General features: G+C 37.4%; 1 protein-coding gene across 2 annotated transcripts in view; it reads left to right on the top strand.

The window, feature by feature from the left end:
- Positions 1 to 20,726, top strand: part of Rtl4 (retrotransposon Gag like 4) — a 364,780-nt gene that overhangs the window by 137,509 nt on the left and 206,545 nt on the right. For both annotated transcript variants that reach the window (XM_036174648.1, XM_036174649.1), the window contains exon 2: positions 978 to 1,075. The gene's annotated coding sequence lies outside the window, so the exon portion shown is untranslated. The remainder of the gene's footprint in view (positions 1 to 977; positions 1,076 to 20,726) is intronic.

Here is a 20,726-nt window from a genome sequence, read left to right on the forward strand (position 1 = left end):
ACCCTACCTCTTTTTTACTGGTACACTGAGTTCTCACTTCATCTTTCCTCTCCATACCATCTCACCTTAAATAGTACATCCTTGGAGGCCTTTCTTGATTCTCACCATATCAGTTTTTTTCTTCTAATCACTACTCTCCTCATTCTATTCCATTATTTTGTTTTATGTTCTTTTTTGTTATTATAGTACCTGGTAACATTTAACTATACTTTGGGGCTGAAAAATATTTTAAAAATGGATATGAAAAACTAAGGGATAGCAAATGTAACCATGTATTTTTGAGAAAGAATCTTCCTTTGTTACTCTAAATTCATTATTTGGAGATAACATAAATGCTCATGGTTAATGATGGCTGGATAGGCTACAGTAATGACTCATGGAATATTGATATTTTACTCATAGGAATTTTCAAATCAAAGAGTATATTAATCTTGATATATTAAACATATAAAATTGCTTTGGTTAAAGAGGTATTAAGGATCAGTCATGAGAAGTCAATATTTTCCCTTATAACTTCTCTAGAGACTGTTAAGACTCAGCTTGGAGTCCTAAAACTCTAAAACATTGCTTGATCTATTGCATTCAAGATTTAACAAAACTAAATGCATGATCACTATACTGGACTCTACTTGTGTGGCTCATACTAAACTAACAATAATGGATACCAGAGATGCTACATAATTTGACCCCATTTGCTTGCATAGCCTGAGAACACGCCCTACAGAGAAAGTTATTAGACTAAGACGTTGTTCATTTTGCCAAGAACAGGAAATTGTGGCCTTAATGTCAAAGGTTAAATCAGAGCATCTATTGCAAAGCCAGGGGAAATTGTCCTTGAAATGAATGGATGATGCCCTAACTGTAAATCACTATTAGTTAAGGAAAGGTTCAGTGGAGAAGGTCACCAAATAATTGTTTGTGTATAAAGGATGTTCATGTTCCTTTCTGTCTTAATAAATCATTGGTATTTTTAACAGATGATGATTCTGCAGTATTGAGAACATGGACTACTGGAAGTGGACTAATTCAAGTGACATGTTTGATCTGAACAGCCTCATTAATCATTGATTACAAGGTCAGACATATTTGTGTTTGTAATGTCCGTCTTTTCTAACAATTGGTAGTGGTAAAATCTATTTCTCTGATTGCTCCCACTTTATCATGAAACAAGGAATGAAATATGAAATCCTTAAGGCTGAGGATATAGGTCCATGGTAGGCAGCTTGCCTAGAATGTACAAAGCCTTGTGTTTACTTAGCAACACTAAAATATATGAAAAGGAAGAGATTAGATTAAAAGTAAAAGTAAGAGTATTTCCAGGGACCAGGATAATATTCACTAAAAAGGATCAATTAGAGAGACAGAAAAATAAGACTAGTTATCTTCCTATGGGACCAATTAAATAGGAAGATTAACCAAGTGAGAAAGTCAGATTCAATAAACTGCTGAAAAATGAACCAAGTGTTTTTGGAAATGCTAAATATATACTCTGTGAATATATAAGTATAAGCACTTGAGTCATTTTCAGGCCAGAGACTGACAAATGGAGCATAGTTCAATTGCATTAGAAAGTCTTTGTTTAAAGGACTAGTTTTCAACTCATTGAAGAACCTTCAAGATGTGCTATGTAGCCAGGCTCCACTGCCTGAAGGTCTATACTGTGTTCTCTCTAGGCCCTGATATCTTTTGTTATCAGATCAAAGAATACTGTTCTTGGGTTTCTGGTGACAATGACATAACTCTTCCTTACCCACCATCCCCCAGATTGGTGTACTAATCATATTTCCACAAACAGGACTGAATTAGATATAACATTAGTCTGATTTCAAAACCGAAGATTCGGTGTAGCTATGCATTCTTGTCCCCACTCTGGAAACCAAGCACAGATGTCCAGAGGATGCACAGCATGTAGACAGGCAATGGTGCTATCTTCAAAATTTGCAGACAAATTTAGGAAAGGTCTTCTGTTATGTTCAGAAAGGTACAGAACAAATTACTTTAAACATCTAATCATTCTATATCTTTCTGAAGCATGTTTCTATTAGTATGCTCTTAAGGTTTCTAATTTCATCCTTACCTTTTTTTTGTTGTTTTATTAAACATCTTTATTAAAATATAATTGACATAGCACACAAACACAATCATACAATTTTCAATCCAGCATTTTTAAAAGAATACTCAGATATACAACCATCACTATGACCTTGTTTGCATCATTGCCAAGACCCACTCATCTTTTGGCAGTCAAGTTCCATTACCTCCTCATTCTCCTCAGAGGTATTTCCGTCTATATAAATTTCTGTCATCTGTACATCTTCCTCTTCTTAGATGTATTCTTTTTTTGAAAGTTTTTCTTACATGTTAGAATGTCACTTTCTAAATCACCTTTTCATATTTGGATTCTTTGAATTTGCTTTACTATGGAAACAAGCTAACAATCGTTTCATGCATTTTTTAACCTAACCTTCTTATATCATTTCTTATGGTCTTCCTGAAAGGTAATATAAGGTAGTGTGTAGATTGAATGGCACATCCTCCATAATCTCTGTTTAGGTAGGTTTAGGAGGTGTTCTATACTTCTCTGAATATTTGAATACTTTGTCCCCAGATGACAGTCTTTTCTGGGTAAGTTTGGGAATTGAGGCCTTGCTGGAGAAAATATGTCACTGGGGGCAGACTTTGAGATTTTAAAGCATTAGACCACTCCCATTTTACTCTCTGTGCTTTCTGCTGGTGGTTCCTGTTGTGAGCTCCTAGTTTACTACACCAGCCACTATGCCTGGGACTTCCCTGCCATGACAGACTCATCCCCCTGGAACCTTAAGTCCAAATAAACACTTCCTTCTGTAAGTTGCCTTGGTTATGGTGTTTTATCACAACAATAGAAAAGTAACTAATATTGGAAGATATTAAAAGTATGATGTTTGGAGTCAGATGAACATATTATAGTCTCAACTTTCACTTACAAGTTTTGATCCTCTGGTAAATTATTTTGCCACTCTACCACTCTATAGTTTGGTTCCCTCATGTTTTGAATGGAAGTGGTAATAGTGCCAACTTCAAGAATTGCCAGGAACACTAACAACTAGATAAATTGGAAAACACATAACTAGTGCCTGACATACTAATTGTTTAATGATAATTTTAAATATTTACTTATTTCCCTCTCTCTATCTCTGCCTCTGTATCTCTCTCCTCTCTCTCTCTCTCTCTCTCTCTCTCTCTCTCTCTCTCTCTCTCTGTGTGTGTGTGTGTGTGTGTGTGTGTGTGTGTGTGTGTGTGTGTGTTTGCAACCTCTGGATATGATAAACCTCTGGTTGTCAGAAGAAAGCTCGAAGAGTCAGATCTCTCCTGCCACCTTATGGGATCTGAGGATGGATCTCAGATTATCAAGTCTTCATACAAAGCACATGGACCTACTGAGTAATCTCACTAGCCTCTTAATGGTAATCTTTGTAATGTCTACATCAATAGAATGTAGCTTTTCTTGAATGACAACACAGTCATGGTAGATTCTCTATTGCTTAGTCATTTTCAATAAGAAAAACATAGAAGACAGTGAATTATGTCATGCATATTTGAGTTTCTTGTAAGTTATTGCCTTGCCTTTTGCACTTGGAGTTTACAAAGTCCCAGAGAACATAAAATTTTCCCCAGAGGAAAGAGATTTTTTTTTTGAGAAACATATTATGTACATATTTACTGTTCACTATTAGAATCCAGTAATAGGAATGGCAGGAACAGAAGGGAGCTATTCCTTTGAGACAGTTGGTTTATGTGCTCCAAAACTCTGTAAGAAAGAATAGTAAGGCATTCAAAATGAGACTTCACCCCCTTCAGAAAATGACACCACATGGAATGCTGAATACATCTCTCTCTGCATGAGATGATATTAGTGGCCTAGAAATAGAACTCAGAAAAATGAAGCACACAGTCATAAATAGACAACTGATGGCTTGGAAGTGCAAGGAGGGGATTGAATCTGGAAAATGTTCTTTTAATTTTAACAGTTTTTCAAAGCCAGTCCTGCTCTGTGTGATTAGATGCTTTGGAAGAGTGTATATCCCAGTTGGAAGCATGCTGCCTAGAATTAGACAGTAGAGGAGGCAGACTAGAAGACAACGTCTAATAGAGTGTTGTTTTTTTTAGGATAACTGTTATTTCTCTACCTCTTTTGACACAGATCATGGAATTGGATTTGTTGTGGAATATTACAAAGGACTAATCTTAGGAGCTGACCAAAATGCAGTGCTGGAAGTTCAGAGCATTATGACAGTGTAGTTTAGTCAGTAAGGACAGAGGCCTATAGTTAGACTCTCCTTCAATTAGGTCCTTTCCCCACAAGTGTTTAATTTATGTTTTATATATATACCATGCTTGCATTGGGCTTTTAATGCAAAACAAAATTAAGGATAGTTCTTGTCCCCCTTGAAGTCTGCAGTCTAGTATAAGAAATGAGCAAAAATATGGTAAATATAAATTCTGAGGATTGTCATGGAAGAAATAAAAACAAGACTTCAGAATGGGTGAATGAAGAGTGTATAATTTAGTAGTATTGTAACATCTACTATCTGCCCCTACAAATGATACCAGTAGTATTGTGATTATTTTCTTATTTAAATAAGTAATGCCTATGTAGGTTGTGGTTGATTCTTCGCACCTAGTGTGACCATTGCTGTTGTTATGGCACTGAACAAAACATCTTGTTTTCTTTGAACCACACTTCTAACTTGCTATTTTGGTTATCTGCTTGTCAGATAGAGAAGCCGGGGTTTTGAGTTACTGTTACCATAGTCTTATAGGATAGAACTGGAAGAACACATGCCTGAGGGCCTAACAAAGGGTTACCATTAGCAAGTTGAAGAGCACATGTATTTGCAGGTGATACTGATGAAAAGTCCTAGGAAGGCAATCTGAGCTCAGTATTTCCCTCCTCACCTTTCAGCATATCTTAATTCATCAGTGGGTATTTTCTTATCCAAGTTCAATCAACACTGCCTCTACTTATGAAAAGGAATTCTCCCAGGAACTGCTGTATTTAATTACAGTGATGTATGAATGCAAATGCTGACTTACAATATAGCTTAACCAGGCTCACTCTCCTGTCTTTCCTACTAACCACTATTGACTTTAGATACCAAATAACCCTGGAGTAGATATAATTGTATATCATATGGGCCAAAATATTTATTCTCCTCAACACATTTGTCCAAAAGAAGACCTTACAAACTTACTTTTATTTTTATTTTTTGTATTCCAATTGAGGGGTTCTAGTCAGTAAAATAAATAACAAAAAGTCAGTCACAGCAATGGAATACAACTAAGTGGGCAACTGCTTGTAAGAAAGAATTAACATGTGAGATTTATAGTAGACTGGGAGCTTACTATGCATCAACATTTTAAAAGTCATACACTGCTGTAGGATTTTCATGCTCTATTATCTTCTGTGAAATAAGGCTAATACTATTATTTACTCTACAAGTTTATAGAAAGGATTAAACAAATTAATAAGGAAGAGGGTCTTAGAGAAGTACTTAGCATAGTCTAAGCATTCAGAAAGTATCACTGTTTCAACAGATTAAACCAGTGCTTGTTACAATTTTTCATCTAGCTTGAAATTCTAACAATGTCTACTGTAGTTGGTGCTGCCCAGCACAATTAAGAACTGAATGTGCTTTCTGTCTGTTTGCATATTCTCTTTCTTGAATTAATTTTTTTATTCTTTCAATATTTTGTACATATATACAATAAAATATGACCATATATGCCCTCACTTCATATTTCTATCCTTCAGCTGCCCCCATGACTCCAAAATGTCTCCCTCCAGCTTCATATCTTCCTCCTTGTCTTTCTTCCTCATCCTTTGCCATTTCCTGGTAACTACAAAGTCTATGAAGTACTACCTATATATATGTGGGTGTAGGACAACCCATTGGAGCATAAGGAGTCTTAAAGTGGCAATAAATCAAAAAAAAGGATAACTCCCCCTCTTTCAGCAGCCAGCAACTGACAATAGTGTCTCAGTAAGAACTAAGCCCTGGAGACCATCTGCTCCATTAATGTAGAAATTTTGGTTGGCTTGATCTTGTCTAGGTCTTGTGAAAATAACCATAGCTGATGTGAGTTCCTGTGTACAATGACAACATCATGTTCAGAAGACAGTATTTCACTCCTCATTCTGCAACTCTCGCATAGCTTCTACCCCCTCTTCCTTGGTGCTCACTGAGCTTTAGTGGGGAGTGGAGGGTGATAAAGATGGCCTGTTTAGAGCTGAGCATTAAGTCTTGGCTTCTTAGGCCATTGTCCAGCTATATATAAGTCTCTGCATTGAATGCTGCCCACTGCAAAAAGAAGACTGTCTGACCAAGGTTGAGGGCAGCCCTTGTCTATGGGTATAAACGTAAATATTTAGAAGGCAAATTGACAACAGCTTTTGGTGATGGATATTTTTGTGCCATTAAAAGTTTCCTCTTGTTATTTTTTTTTCAATTGTGATAAAATATGGAAAACAAAGTTTTGCATTTTAGCCAGTTTCAAGTAACCAGTTGAATGGCATTTGGTCTATCCTCACTGTTATACCAGCATAAGCTCCTTACATGTCTGAAAAATCTTCTTATTGCTCAGCTGAAACTCTGAGCACATTAAATAATAATCTCTCATGATCCTCTTCTAAATCCACTGGAAATCATTGTTTTACTTTGGACAAAAAACACTCACAAAAAATGCTATGAACATTTAATATATATATAACTTTATAAGTATATGTTTATGAAACTATCACTATAATCTGTGCCATAAACTTATCCCTTTTCTTTAAATGTATCCTTTCACATTATTTTTATTTCTTTGATTTATTATTCGGGAGTAAGAACATTTAACATGATTTATCCTCAGAGCAAAATACTAAGTATAAAATGCAGTATTATTTATTATAGGAAATATGTTGTATGCAGAACCCCAAGATTTATTCATTTTGAATTACTGAAACTTTGCTCCCTTCATGTAATACCTCTTGCTCATCCTTTTGCTGTGGAATGTCATTCTGTATGCTGTATAAATATGTATTGATCTGGTTGGTTGATAAATAAAGCTGTTTGGCCAATGGTGAGGCAGAATAAGTTTAGGTGGGACATGCCAACTAGAGAGAGAGGAAGGAGAAAGGCAGAGCTGAGTGACCCTGCTAGCTGCTTCCAGAAGAAGCAAGATGTAAAGTACCAGTAAGCCACAAGCCACGTGGCAAAGTATACATTTATAGAAATGGGTTAATTTAAAATATAAGAGCTAGCTAGTGAGAAGCTTGAGCCATTAGGCCATATCGTTTGAAAATAATATAAGCCTCTGTGTGTTTATTTGGGTCTGATCAGCTGCAGGACACAGGGAAACTTCCAGCTACATCTTTTTACCATGATTTCTTTTTTTATTCATTTTACATACCAACCACAGATCCCGCTCTCATCCCACAACCTGCTACCTCCCTGCCTCCCCTCCCTGATCCACCTCACATCCCCTCCTCCAAAATGGTGCACTTTCCCATGGGGAGACAGCTAAGCCTGGTACATTCAGTTGAGGGAGGACCCCTCCCTCTGCATCAGGGGTGAGCAAGGTGTCCCACTATAGATAATGGGATCCAGAAAGACAGTTCATGCACTAGGGATAGATCCAGATACCACTGCTAGGGGTCCCTCAAACAGACCAAGCTACACAACTGTCTCTCGCATGCAGAGGGCCTAGTCCAGTCCTATGCAGATTCCATATCTGTTGGTCTAAAGGTCCTGAGTTCCTATATGAGCTTGGTTCAGTTGTCTCTGTAGATTTCTCTATCATGATCTTGACCGCCCCCCTGCCCTGCCCCCCTTGCTCATATAATCCCTCTTCCCTCTCTTAGAGTGGACTCTGGGGAGCTTGGCCTAGTGCTTGGTTGTGGATCTCTGTATTTGCTTCCGTCAGTTACTGGATGGAGGCTCTGTGATGACAGTTAGGGTATTTACCAATCTGATTACCAGGGTAGGCCAGTTCAGGCACCCTCTCCACTATTGCTATGAGTCTAATCTGGGGTCAACCTTGTGGATTCCTGAGGATTTCCCAAGTACCAGGTTTCTCTAAAACTCCATAATGTCTCCCTTTATCAAGATATCTCTATCATTGCTCTCCCTCTCTGTCTCTCCCCCAGCTTGACCATCCTGTTCCCTTATGTTCTCATCCCCCACCCCCTATCCTCTATTGCACACCCTCATCCCCAGTTACTCATTGGGATCTCCTCTGTTTCCCCTTTCCAAAGTGATCCACACATCCCTCTTAGGGTTTTACTTGTTTACTAGCTTCTCTGGAGCTGTGGGTTGTAGTCTGATTATCCTTTGCTTCACATCTTGTATCCACTTATGAGTGAGTACAAACCCCTAAGGTCTATTTCCCTTGACCCTTGCCCTTCATTACCCACCCCCTCATGTCCAGCTTGCTCATGGAGATCTCATCCATTTCTCTGTCATTGGGTGATGCCTGTGTCTTTCCTAGGGTCCCGTTTTCTAGGTAGCCTCCCTGGAGTTGTGTAGCAGTCTAGTCATCTTTGTTTTACATCTAGTATCCTCCTATTAGTGAGTACATACCGTGTTTTTCTTTCTGAGTCTGGGTTGCCTCACTCAGGATGATTTTTTCTAGTTCTACCCATTTGCCTGCAAATTTCATGATATCATTACAGCTGAATAATACTACATTGTGTATATGCACCACATTTTCTTTATCCATTGTTTGGTTGAGGGGCATTGAGGTTGCTTCCAGGTTCTGGCTATTATAAATAATGTTGCTATGAACATAGATGTGCAAATGTCATTGTGGTATGACATTTACTTATGGCATTTGTGGTGGGTATTGTTTGAAAGTCCTTCATGTGTGTCTCCTTTATCTCCTTCTCCCCTAGTTAAAGTCACCCTCTCCACTTTTCCCCTTATCTTTTCAAAGCAATTATGTCCTCCCCTTGTTGCCCTCTTTCTACTTTATGGTCTCCTGTAGTTATTTCAGGTTATACACACATGTCTACATAGTCAGAACTAAGATCTAGAAATAAGAGAGAGAATATGATGTGGTATGTCCTCAGTCTGGCTTACCTCACTTAGTATAGTATTTTTGGGTTCCATTTATTTACCTGCAGATGAAATGATATTATATCTAAGAGATCTCAAAAATTCCAGCAAAACACTTCTAGAAATGATTAATACATTTAGTGAAGTGGCAGAATGAAAAATTAATTAAAAAAAATCAGTGGCCTTCTTATATACCAGTAGTTCTCATCCTGTGGGTCATGACACCTTTCGTGTCATATAGCAGATATCCTACATATCAGATACTTACATTATGTTTTATAACAGTAGAAAAGTTATAGTTATGAAGTAGCAATGAAATAATTGTATGGTTGGGGGTCACCACAACATGAGGAACTGTATTAAAGGGTCACATCATTAGTAAGGTTGAGAACCATGCTATATATCAATAATGAGCATTCTAAGAAAGTGATTATGGAAATGCTCCATTCAAAGAAACCTCAAAACAGTAAAGTAACTAGAAATAAACCCAACCTAGAATGTGAAAGACCTCCAGAATGAAAACTTAGTTTTTGATCACTCACCATATTGTTTGCCACAGTGGCTGCAATATTTGATTCTCCTCTACCAGGAATATAGAGGCTCCAATGACTTACCACAAGGCAGTATTAAAGGCTTTAAATATAGCTACTAGCATATTAAGATAAAGAAATTATATATCAATCCACAATATTAAAGGGCTAAAGAGAAGATATCATTTGTTTTAATTCTTGATTTTTACTCTGGGGACACAGCACCAAGGCCGAAGAGTAGAAGTTCTGGGGGCATCAATCCAGATGCAATTTGAAAGGGATGCAGCACTGTAGTCATTATAAAAAGGAGCCTTAAGTGGTCTCTTGAGGCTCTGTTTCTCTGTCAGGGACACAGCAGAGGAAATTAGTAAGCTAAGATAAAGCCTGAAACAGAGGTCCTCTTTGGCTTCATCAAAATAAAATATTCTGTCATATTAAACATGAGCATTATAATTAAATAGCAAAAGTGGTTTCCATAAAATGTTTTTAGAATACCATGAATTTATAATAACCATACCTCTAAACAAAGAATGCATATATATTAATAATCACCATAGCCTGAAGCCCCTAACAATGAATCCATTTTTCTTTGTTTTTGTTTTTGTTTTTGTTTTTGTTTTTGAGACAGGGTTTCTCTGTGTAGCTTTACACCTTTCCTGAAACTCATTCTGTAGCTTAGGCTGGCCTTGAACTCACAGAGATCTGTCTGCCTCTGCTTCCCAAGTGCTGGGATTAAAGGCATGAACCACCACCACCCAGCCTGAATCCATTTTTCTAAAGGAAGACTTTGTTTTAGGGTTCATAACTGGGCACTGGAGAAATACTTTGTCTAGTTGCAGAAACTTATGTGAAAGCAACTTTAAAATTCTAGGTTATATTTGGGTTCTGTGTTCTTCCCTTCCCCAACTTCATTTGCCTCTCTATGAAAATCTATCCTACAGTAATGGATACCCCCTCCTTCTTTTTAATGGATTTGCAAATTGAAATATATTATTGGCTTACAGAGCCCTGGGATAGAATAGTCTCCTTAAGCATGTTTATTTTAGTCAAGAGGGACAGGAAGTTTGTTCCAGCATCCTTAGGGTGAGGAATTGGCTCATTTATTTCAATAGCAGTGGAAAAGCTCTATCCAAAAATTGAGGTCATTATGTTGCTTGTTTTAAAACCTTTGGACTCTGCATACTTAATGAGAAATTTAACCCAATAATTTCTTACTAGCTGTGTGAAGATCTAATGATCCATTCCTGACAACAGTGATTCCTGAGAATGTTATGAGTCTTAAAATCAATAGCTTTCATTAAACATTAGAAAAATTGACATTTTTTGGCCAGAGGTTAGACCTGGTCAGTGTTCCCCTATGTGAATGGAAATTAAATAATGAACATAGAGACTAGAGATGTGGTTTTCACTGCTTGTGGTGATAGGAAAGCAGGCCCATGTAGGGATGTATGTTACAGAGCCATCCTGTACTCTTGTCCTCCTACAGGCTCTGAAATAATGGAATGGGCTGTGTTCTTAGAAATTCGAGGCTCAGAAAATGCCCTAAATCAATAGAGCCTATGAATATTTGTGGTGTCTAGATAAGGTGTAATAAATACTTTATGAACACAAGGCTGATCCTGCTATTTCTGTTGTGGTTGGTTTTACATCAGCAACACTGACAATTCTTCTACACTTCTCTCTAATTCTCAATAGACAGCAGAAGTCAGTTTTAGACTTCTTTAGACTTTAGACATGGATAGATCTCAGAAGTCACCTCCTTTCCAGTGTTGGTTACACCAGGTATTATCTGTATGTGTCATCCAATTCTTTAACCTCATTTGATTTTAATTTACTCATTTGCTAGTTGGGTGAATCATAACAGTAGACCGTGTGATGTTGTTGAGTTCAATATGCTGATGCATGTTATAACAATCAAATGTTGGTAAAAGGAAAGATTATAATATTTTCTGCCAATAGTATAATGCACAATAAATGGCAGACTTCTCTATGTAACACAGAATTGGGTTTAAAGGAGACTAAGTAGTATTCAAATAGATAGCATCTCTGATTGTAAGTTTTCCCTTTATATCAAGGTGTCTGAAATTTTATTAAGACTTCATCCTCTTATCTGTAAGAGATTTTCTAGTCTTTAGTAATGCCTTGCAAATCTGGAATATAAAAAGAAAAGAATTGCCAGGCAGTGGTGGTGCATGCCTTTAATCCCAGCACTCGGGAGGCAGAGGCAGGCAGATCTCTGTGAGTTCGAGGCCAGCCTGGTCTCCAAAGTGAGTTCCAGGAAAGGCGCAAAGCTACACAGAGAACCCTGTCTCAAAAAACAAACAAACAAACAAAGATTTCTCTGAAAAATAGAATACTATAAGCCAATAATTGATAACTCATCAACTAATTAATATACCTTATTGGAAGTTAATTGACATCTGGCTAGAATTGACCTTTGGGAATAACATCTAAGTAGTATAAATTTAGTGCTCCAGGAAAAAAGTAATGTTAGTTAAAAGGAAACCAAGGGATACTAAGAAGTTTAGCCAATGACCCTGTTTTTCACATTATAAGTTCAGGATACTTATGAAATAAGATAACATTTGTAGGGACCAAAGTGTGGAACAAAAAATACACAAGCAATGGACACAAACTCTGGCCTTGTGTCATCTTTATCTTGACTGGTTCTTGTTCCCAACAGGCCATCTACCAATTTGCTAAGTCAAGCCCCATGTTGCTAGCTGGTGCCAAAATTCAGAACCAGTTCCGAGTAGCCAGTCTGAGGGTTCTCTCAGTACTCTTTCTTCTCGGGAATACCACTGCACTTTATTTATTCCCCTGTAGTGGGTATTCATTCCACCTATACCATAGCTGCAGAGACGCTGTGGGCAGAAGCTGTGTAAATAGCCCCGATAGGGGTCTTTACACATGCCACACAGGATAGCTGAGGGCCATGGGTCTCCACATTGGGCACCAGATAATGTGGGAAATCCATGGAAAGGACTACTTATTAAAAGATTATATGGGGGAACAACTCACTGATACAGGATAAGGGAGATTCAGTCCCAGATTCCCTGGAAAGCTGAGAACCGATCCGATGCTGCTTCACGCCGCCTGACTCAGTCTTCACCATCCAAGAGCTGGGGAGAGAAGGGAACCGGGTAAGTGCTCCCTGGATCTTAAGATAACCAAGAGGCCACGCCCTAGGGGCTGATACCCCAAGGCCATAGGTGGACCGAACACCCACTACATTCCCCAGTTTTCAATTATCTGCCTAGTGGTGACTGGCGTCCCCGAAAACCAAGTAGATGAAGTCATTTATTTTTTCATTATACCTCTTCAATTAGCTGATGCTCTCCACCATACTCTGACACATCTCTTAGTATGACTAGTGTTTCTGATTTGTGATTTAAGATTATGGCTCTGCATTTGATTTCTTAGCAGTCCATGAGATTATTGGTTTCTGTGTAGGCATTTCATATGCACCTTAAGGCTATATGGTCATTACTGCTGCTTGCCTATCACCTACGGTGCACAGATTTGAGAATCATACCTATAAGTGACAACAGTCACTCTTGCCATAGTCATTTCAGAGAAACCATCGTAAAAGTTTATTTTACTTCTTGCATAATTTATATTTTATAGCCATTATCAACAAAGAGATCTAATTTGCCTTTAAATGCCTTTAGTATTCAAAAAGGCTACAAAGTATTTTGGGGTTTAAGAAATAGACAGGGCAGCTGATAGTTGTTGAAGTGTGAATCATTGCTTTCGGAACATGTGGTTGCATGTAGGATCCCCATGCTTTAGTGGATGACCTTATACCCATGCACATATGGTCATTGACTGGACTAAGTCATGGAGTTGGAAGGACTAGGTGTCGGGAGGTGTGTGGGGGAATTGAACGGGAAAATGTAGAGTAGATATAATTACGTTTCATTGAATGCCTGTATTAAATTCTTGAGAGTAAATAAAAAAAACTAAAATCATCAGGGTAGTGTACAATACCACAATATACCTATCCAGTGGATAATACAACACATATGAACACATATGACTTAGGTCTATAATGGTGAATCTCTATTTGTTGTCTGTAGAAAGTTCAAAGTAAATAGTTTCTAAACTGGGATGCCAGAAGAAAAATACTAGAAATTATAATATTTTACCTTTTTATAGTGAAGGAATTAAGATGTACTTAATATTTAATGCCCACATTGGCACTGACACCCTTCAGTATCTATGTCAGAGGGTCTTGTGCCACCTGAGACTCATAAGGCATTTCAAAAGAAGGCTATTGTTTTAGTTACCTTTATGTTGATATAATAAACCACAATGAGGGAGACTGACAAATAGCCAAGCTAGCGGAAACACATGAACTGTGAACCAATAGTTGAGGAGCCCCCACAGAACTGGACTAGGCCCTCTGGATAAATGAGATAGTTGATGAGCTTGAACTGTTTAGGAGGCCCACAGGCAGTGGGACTGGGACCTGTCCTTGTGCAGGGGCTGGCTTTTTGGAACCTCGGGCCTATGCTGAGACACTTTGCTCAGCCTTGGTGCAGGGAGGAGGGAATTGGACATGCCTCAACTGAATCTACCAGGCTGGGCTGACTCCCCAGGGGAGACCTTGCCTTGGAGGAGGTGGTAATGGGGTGTGGATTGGGGGGAGAAGGCTGGAGGGTGGGAGGAAGGAGGACAGGGGGATCTGTGGCTGATATATAAAATGACTAGAAAGATCTCTTACATAAAATAAAAAAGAAACATGAAAAAAAGAATCATGAACCTAAACTTTAAAAAAAAAATAGATGCAGTAACATCAAGTTTAATCAGAAAAAAAAAAAAACCTATGAAGTTTTTCGACATGACAACTACATACTTATATTTGTATATACTGGATTCAAAACTTACCATTTAAAAATATTCAAAACTATAAACAATCTGCATTCTGATTATTGAAACAAGTGTCTTATGTGCTAGGCTCTACACTTCATTATTTTATTTATTATAGTTATTTTTATTTGTTTCTCGATTAAAATTATTTTCTTCATTATTATTATTATTTGTGGGGAGGGTCACAGGGTTACACTGTATATCCCTGATTGGCCCCAAACTTGCAATAAAGAACAGGCACCCTGGAACTGGAACAGAAAAAAAACCCAATAAACCATAATGAGCAGAAGAAACACTTAGAAGGAACAGTTAAGTTGGATTTATGGTTCCAGGTTGTTAAGAGTCCACCATGGTGGGGAGGCTTGGCAATAAGCATCAGACATGGCAACAGAGACAGAAAGCTGAGAGTGTACATCATCTTCAAATGCAATTGTGGGGGGGCGGTCTAGAAGTGACAAGAGACTTTTCATTTCAAAGGCAGCCCACAGTGATGTCCATACTTCCTCTAGAAGGGCTGTATCTCCTAAACTTTCCCAAACAATGCCACCAACTAGAGACCAAGTATTCAAATATTCAAATACCAGAGCCTATGGTGAATATTTTGCCTTCAAACCACCACATTTATGAATTTCAGAACTATAGACTCATTTATTAATTTTTAAAACTCTGATGCACAGTAGTTTATATATGCTCAGATTAATATACTTATGTCATTAGTTAAACAAAAATTCACAAAATACACATGTGGCTTAAACAAATATTTCTTTAAACTGACATTGGTCTAAAGATCATATTAATAATGTTAGTGGAAATGAACAGTAATAAATAGAGTTGGCACTTCTGCTTCTAAAACAGGATTTTCATCAGTCATTGATTTATAAGGTGAGAACTGTGGTGATCTTATTAACTTGGAAAAACAGTAGTCAAAAATAAAGCCAAAGAAGAAAAAGCAGATCAAGAATACTATTTGAAAATAATATCCTATATTTATATCTGTCATCCTCAATGATAAAATCTTATCCTAAAAATATAGTTTGCATTGAGATATTAATGAATTACAATGAAATTTGGATATCATTAACAGACAAGTGAACTTACATATATTAGGATATATCTTGCAAAATGTTTCTGTAGTGGAAGGCATGATCAAATAATTTGCAGCTACAAGTATAGAGGCTGTGTACCTTGCCTTGGTTTGGCTTTGCTTAGGCTTTTGAAGACTTAACTATGAAGATTTCCATGTACAGAATTCTTCTTCTTCCCCTACACCTTTGCATACTCTGTTCTTTGCCATTATAACTCCTAGTCTCTGACTATTTCCCTAGTTCTTTAGATCCAAACCAGTCTAGTATTCCTTTCAGTCATGTCTTTATAGAAGAGTTTTAAAGTTTGGCTCTTGATACAAATACATCTCCTCAAAGGAGTTCTGTCTCTTTTTTTTTCTAGAATGTAATTGGATTTTGGATAATTCCATAAAAGAGAGACCTCCTTGAGATTAATGTCAAGTTGTTTTGTTAGTCTAGTTGTCTTTTCTGTTTTGAAAAATATTTGCTTTTGTGGACTCATGTCATCTGTTTTTCAAAGGTTTCTAATAATGTTGAATTCTACCCAAATCAAAACAATGGCAAGGCTATTATCAGTAAATGAAATAAATGTTCAATTAATTTGATTAAAAAGAACTCTGAAGTGTCTTCCAAATCATAGCTGGAACTTCACTTGTGAACAATAATAAAAAAATAATTCAATGTGGTTTTCCAAGGCAAAAGTAACCCAACTACTGACCAGTTTGGGGGCTGATTTTGTATATCATTAAGGTATTCCATCCAGCCAGGTGATTAGAAGTCTTCCTGTCTCTTGTTTCTTTCTTTTTGTTGGTAGTGTTCTCAACAGAGCTCTTCTTAACCAGTAGAAAATGTGGGAGCCAACATCTCTAGGCGTTTGTCTTATAATTTCACATGATGACTGGATGTTCTTCACTCTTATGGTCTAGGCCCAGGTCATGGGTTTCTATAAGATTAGAGTGATGGTGTGTTAATGTCATCAAACCCATCTAAATCTCAAATGTTGGGAGGTTTGCTTCCTAGTGGCAATTCAATGTGTTGTTAGTAGAGGAGATAACAATGAAATGTGTTTCAAAAGCAAACATGAGGCTTCTTTATTAGGAAGTAGTTTGAGCTAACTGTAGGTAAGTTCCAAGCCCCAAGGGGGAGGGGCTGATTAATTGCTCCGATTGTTTGCATGGTTTTATTATACTTGAGCTTTACTTGTAAAGAGGGCCTTGCTATTTGTTCTACACAACAGATATAATGAATATGAAAAGGTAAAATATCTTGAGCTCTTCTAAAGTGCATTCAGTGCTCCTCATTTCTTTGCCCTTTCACAGTCAACATGGAAGGTAAGATCCCCTTTCTAATATGGATTGTGAATTCTGAGAGCTTACCAAAGGAGCTGTGTGTCACACTAAAAATTAAGAACTTACATTTTGCTTTAATATATAGAGGTTTCTATATCCATGGGATCTATTCATAATTACAAAAAGGACTGGAAGATACTTCTCTATGTATAATGTCTTGAGGATAAAAGTTAAGTTTTAACCAGAAATCTCCTCTTTTTTCTACATTCTCCATTATATTTGTGGGTCCTTACATAATTATGAATAGGAAATTCATTTTACAATATGGGCCATCCAATTGAACTGCTAAATTAGAAAGAGGATGAGCTCAAGTAATCACAATGAAAAAAAATATACATTTTGTATTATCTGAAACACTAAAGATATTTCTTTTATAGAAGGATTCAAAGAAATGCTGAATGGGGCTGGTGGCACACAGTTGCTAAGAAAATCCCTTGGCCCTGGAGTATGTAATGCTGACAACTCTTTTGGGCTTTCTAGATGGTTACCAGTGAAAGGAGTGTAGACGGAGGAAGGAAAATCATTACTAATGTTTTCACCCTCATTTAGTACAGATTGAGCATATTATGATACAAATGTTAATGCATCACAAAGACAGAATTATTGACAATTCTCAGCAGTAGCTGAAGCATGCACAGGATGCTTAGCATGGCTCCTTGGGGGAACATTTTGCAAATAGTAGGAACTGGATGTGGGAAGAGGAAGAAGGGTTAGGATATGAGATTATCATCACAGGGATTTTTCCAGCCTGTTCAAGCTCTTGTTAATTGTATTCAGTTCTTGTCACTGTTGGTGAAGTTGGGGGTGACTGAAATTATGAATATGAGGCCTTCCAGCTTTTTCATTCATTTATAACCAGAGTCCGATTGACTGACACAACTGAGTTTGCATTTTAAACAGCTTTTTGGCATCCTTCCACCACTCAATACAATGCAGATAATTCCCCGACAGTGTGCCAGAAATAATGCAATTATCATTGAGTTTCCTTACACATGTTCTGTATTATCTGCTTAAAAGAATTTTATTTCCTTGCTGCAATCTATTCTAGCTTGGACCTGAATATCTTAAATGAGACAGATAGTTTCAAGGCAAAAGGATAATCTGGCCATGGGCCAATTAAGGTGTTTGTTACCTCTGCCACTCCTGTGAGACAATGCCTTCCTCCATTTGTATTAAGAAGGGGGCCAGGGACGTCTGAACTACCTTCAAGGAATTTATGGGCATTTGCAGTTAGTATCTTCATAGGAAGATACCTTGAAGGATTTATCTATCTATCTATCTATCTATCTATCTATCTATCTATCTATCTATTGGTTTTTCAAGAAGGGTTTCTCCTTGAAGGAATTTTTAATTAATATACTTCCCTTTAGGAGAAGATGCACTAGGAATAGTCCAGCGTCTTATAGCAGACCCTGTGGAAAGTTTAAGAGCTCTACACAATAGATGCCTTTCTTCTCCTTGCCTCACTCAATAAGGAACACTCTATTATCCTCTTCCTCTGGAAGTTTATTTATTTGAAACAAGGCCTTGTTATGTATCCCAACTGGCCTTGACCTTGTAATCTTCCTGCTTCAACTTTCCCAGTGCTGATAGTTACAGGTACATACCACCTCACTTAGTGAAGAATGTTTTTTATCACTTAAGGATGTTATAGACAATGTAACTTAACACTCATTTTTCTCAGTGGGATTTTACAGTGCTTCCTTCCTACTCATATAGTGATGCCTTCTAATTCCTAGAAATCAGAATCATTTCCTCCCTGGCAAAACTAGTAGCTCTCCCCCACTTTTTCCCCTTGTAAGCCTTAATACTGAATACATGTTAATAATCTACATGCCCACCTGGGCCCACACATGGTTAGATACATGCTCTGAATTTTGTAGTCTAGGATTAGTCTTAATAGTATAACTGGGACAGGGCAAATTCAGAGAGCTAGAGAAAGATGGATAGGCAGTTAGTTTAAGAATAATTTCAATATGACAATGTTGATAGAGGAAATCTGATATGGCCCCACTCCTAGATGGAGAGATACAGAAAGTTAACTACTGCTGAGAGAGGAAAAATTAGTCTTTCCCAAAAATGAGCTCTCTAATTGATTATCCAATACAAATGGTCAGCCCTAACACAATACACATATAAGCAATGCTAAATCGACTCAGCATGTTGTATTTATGTGTTTATAAATAATAATAATTGAAGAAAAATAGATAATGAATCTAATAGGGAGTAAGGATAGAAAGGTGACAAATGGCATGGGTTGTAGGGAGGAAAGAGAGGATGCAAGTGATATGGTTATATTCAGTAAAACTATAACTACTTAAACAGAATATAAATATTTTTAAAAGAATGATCCTAACAGAGGCATATCAAGAAAATAAAAATAGTACAATATGGTGTTTGGGGAAATATAAAATGAGCTTTGATAAATACATTTATGTCTACCTTGAATAATCCAGTTAATCGGACATCTCCTACAAAGTGGAGGGGGAGCATTACTTGAGTTTCCCATTTACTCCATGCACAAAAAGCAGGAAAACTCTCATAGTGTTCACACAAACAACTATGTTGGCTTCCACCACTATGCAGGTGAGCATTTGATAGAGGATGAGAGTTCCATGTTGCAGACCACACTAATTTGATTTTCATTGAACAGTTAGGCAGACTACAACATAATACAATTAAAACAGTATCTAACCGATAGCCCTCAGGAATGTTTTCTTTCCTGACTAGCCAATTTGTTTTTAAAAACACAGATAATGCTTTTTGTATGCCAGGCACTCATTTGAGCATTTCACAAATATGAACTCGTTCAGTCTTCATGTCAATCCCAGCATGTGGTTACTAATTATGGCCTCATTTTATGGATAAGAAATGTGAGGTGCAGAGTTATTAAATAATGTGCCAGAGGTGACACCACTAATAAATGGAAGGACAGATTTTTGAAACCCAAGCAGTTTAACTTCAGAGCTTGCTACCATACTTTTCTACCTTCTTTACTTTCTCCATTTCCCTATCTAAACTCACTTGTCTTCTAGCACCAGGCCTCATCCTTGGCGAGGTGGTCTCTGGATTTTACAGTAATTTTCTCTGGTGTTTTATGGATGTGTGTAATGCACAATGTGAGGAAGGGGATGAGGAAGAGTAAATAGTTCTGATTGGTTCTAGCTCTTTCACTTCATTTCATTCCTCAGCCTCCACCCACCCATGTTCATTTTCATGAAAGTCTGCACTCCAGATACTCCATCAGTTGCTTGTCCCATGGAAAAATTGAAAGCCAGAGAAAAATTTGGGTGATGAGGCTCATTTTTAGCATGTTAGCTACTTTCCTCATTGCTGTGCCCAAATCATTCAAACCCAATTGACTGAAGAATTAGAACACAAGCTTCTGAAAAAAATGCAGATTCCTTGGATGTACTTCTGGAGAATTTGTTCAGTGGTGTGCAGGTAATGGTCTATTATACCCATCTTTGAAAGGAAAGCAGAAAATCAAGAAAGAAATACAATTATGTCTATCACCTATCATTTTTATAGTGTAAATAACTCTATCACGGCTTATTAAATGGTACATATATGGAGGCATTGAACTCATAGTTGGGAAAAACATGCACATTTAGGTCCTTAAAAACTAATACAGGCTGAATATGATGAGAAAGAGGTGGGACACTCGAAAGATGGTTTTTGTGTACATTGTTTTCTGGTTCAGTATTATTCTTTTCTTCTACACTTTCTGTAAACATTTAGTACCTTCCCAAGGAGACACAGTTTAGTATCCTCCTCCATGAAGCCCTCCTAGTGTGGTATCCCATTGTTGGAGGCATGCCCCTTAAACAAATA

The sequence above is a fragment of the Onychomys torridus genome, chromosome X (assembly GCF_903995425.1).
Source record: "Onychomys torridus chromosome X, mOncTor1.1, whole genome shotgun sequence".
NCBI lineage: Eukaryota > Metazoa > Chordata > Mammalia > Rodentia > Cricetidae > Onychomys > Onychomys torridus.